Here is a 2,836-nt window from a genome sequence, read left to right as displayed (position 1 = left end):
AATCACCAGTTGCACGGAGGATTAATAGCAATCTGCATCCATCGTGATTTCTTAAAGTGTGTAAAAAGCACCCAAGGACGGCCCTGACAGAGAGAGGGCCGTAGTGGGGCACTCCCCTAGCGGGCTATATCAATAGAATGACGGGTAAAAGTATTTAAAACCCTTTTATAATTTTTGGGTTACCAGATGCACGTTTTCAATCACCAGGTGCACGGAGGAAAATGAGCATTTGCATCCATAGTCATGTTTTAAACCGTCCATAAAGCACTCTTGGCCGGCCCCGGCAGAGAGAGAAAGAGATGGTGAAAAAAAAAAAAAAATCATCATCAGACCTTCCATAAATAATTCGGGCCGGCCCCCATTGCTAAAGGTCCGTAGTAGGGTGCGCCATAAGCGGACATGAATAGATGGAACACCGCTAACCGCATAGAGAACCGTGTTTTGGGTGACCAGGTGCACGTTTTCAATCACCAGTTGCACATTTTCAATCACCAGTTGCACGGAGGATTAATAGCAATCTGCATCCATCGCGATTTCTTAAAGTGTCTATAAAGCACTCAGGACGGGCCCGACCGAGACAGGGCCTTAGTGGGGTGCTCCCATAGCGGGCAACAATGAGAGGGGTGCCTTTAAATTCATTTTGAACCATATTTGAAATTTTGGGTTACCAGATGCACGTTTTCAATCACCAGTTGCACGGAGGATTAATAGCAATCTGCATCCATCGTGATTTCTTAAAGTGTGTAAAAAGCACCCAAGGACGGCCCTGACAGAGAGAGGGCCGTAGTGGGGCACTCCCCTAGCGGGCTATATCAATAGAATGACGGGTAAAAGTATTTAAAACCCTTTTATAATTTTTGGGTTACCAGATGCACGTTTTCAATCACCAGGTGCACGGAGGAAAATGAGCATTTGCATCCATAGTCATGTTTTAAACCGTCCATAAAGCACTCTTGGCCGGCCCCGGCAGAGAGAGAAAGAGATGGTGAAAAAAAAAAAAAATCATCATCAGACCTTCCATAAATAATTCGGGCCGGCCCCCATTGCTAAAGGTCCGTAGTAGGGTGCGCCATAAGCGGACATGAATAGATGGAACACCGCTAACCGCATAGAGAACCGTGTTTTGGGTGACCAGGTGCACGTTTTCAATCACCAGTTGCACATTTTCAATCACCAGTTGCACGGAGGATTAATAGCAATCTGCATCCATCGCGATTTCTTAAAGTGTCTATAAAGCACTCAGGACGGGCCCGACCGAGACAGGGCCTTAGTGGGGTGCTCCCATAGCGGGCAACAATGAGAGGGGTGCCTTTAAATTCATTTTGAACCATATTTGAAATTTTGGGTTACCAGATGCACGTTTTCAATCACCAGTTGCACGGAGGATTAATAGCAATCTGCATCCATCGTGATTTCTTAAAGTGTGTAAAAAGCACCCAAGGACGGCCCTGACAGAGAGAGGGCCGTAGTGGGGCACTCCCCTAGCGGGCTATATCAATAGAATGACGGGTAAAAGTATTTAAAACCCTTTTATAATTTTTGGGTTACCAGATGCACGTTTTCAATCACCAGGTGCACGGAGGAAAATGAGCATTTGCATCCATAGTCATGTTTTAAACCGTCCATAAAGCACTCTTGGCCGGCCCCGGCAGAGAGAGAAAGAGATGGTGAAAAAAAAAAAAAAATCATCATCAGACCTTCCATAAATAATTCGGGCCGGCCCCCATTGCTAAAGGTCCGTAGTAGGGTGCGCCATAAGCGGACATGAATAGATGGAACACCGCTAACCGCATAGAGAACCGTGTTTTGGGTGACCAGGTGCACGTTTTCAATCACCAGTTGCACATTTTCAATCACCAGTTGCACGGAGGATTAATAGCAATCTGCATCCATCGCGATTTCTTAAAGTGTCTATAAAGCACTCAGGACGGGCCCGACCGAGACAGGGCCTTAGTGGGGTGCTCCCATAGCGGGCAACAATGAGAGGGGTGCCTTTAAATTCATTTTGAACCATATTTGAAATTTTGGGTTACCAGATGCACGTTTTCAATCACCAGTTGCACGGAGGATTAATAGCAATCTGCATCCATCGTGATTTCTTAAAGTGTGTAAAAAGCACCCAAGGACGGCCCTGACAGAGAGAGGGCCGTAGTGGGGCACTCCCCTAGCGGGCTATATCAATAGAATGACGGGTAAAAGTATTTAAAACCCTTTTATAATTTTTGGGTTACCAGATGCACGTTTTCAATCACCAGGTGCACGGAGGAAAATGAGCATTTGCATCCATAGTCATGTTTTAAACCGTCCATAAAGCACCCAGGGCCGGCCCCGGCAGAGAGAGAAAAAGAGGGGAAAAGTGTTGAAAAAAAAAAAAAAATCATACCTTCCATAAATAATTCGGACCGGCCCCCATTGAAAAGGTCCGTAGTAGGGTGCATCATTATCGGACATGAATCTCGGGAACACCGCTAACCGCATAGAGAACCGTGTTTTGGGTTACCAGATGCACGTTTTCAATCACCAGTTGCACGGAGAGAGAAAAAAAAAATCATACCTTCCATAAATAATTCGGACCGGCCCCCATTGAAAAGGTCCGTAGTAGGGTGCATCATTATCGGACATGAATCTCGGGAACACCGCTAACCGCATAGAGAACCGTGTTTTGGGTGACCAGGTGCACGTTTTCAATCACCAGTTGCACGGAGAAAAAAAAAGTAATCATACCTTCCATAAATAATTCAGGCCGACCCCCATTGAAAAAGGTCCGTAGTAGGGTGCATCATTATCGGACATGTATATCTGTAACACCGGCAAGCGCATTGAGAACCGCATTTTT

The sequence above is a fragment of the Oncorhynchus mykiss genome, unplaced genomic scaffold (assembly GCF_013265735.2).
Source record: "Oncorhynchus mykiss isolate Arlee unplaced genomic scaffold, USDA_OmykA_1.1 un_scaffold_60, whole genome shotgun sequence".
NCBI lineage: Eukaryota > Metazoa > Chordata > Actinopteri > Salmoniformes > Salmonidae > Oncorhynchus > Oncorhynchus mykiss.
Note: the sequence above shows the minus strand (reverse complement) of the source record.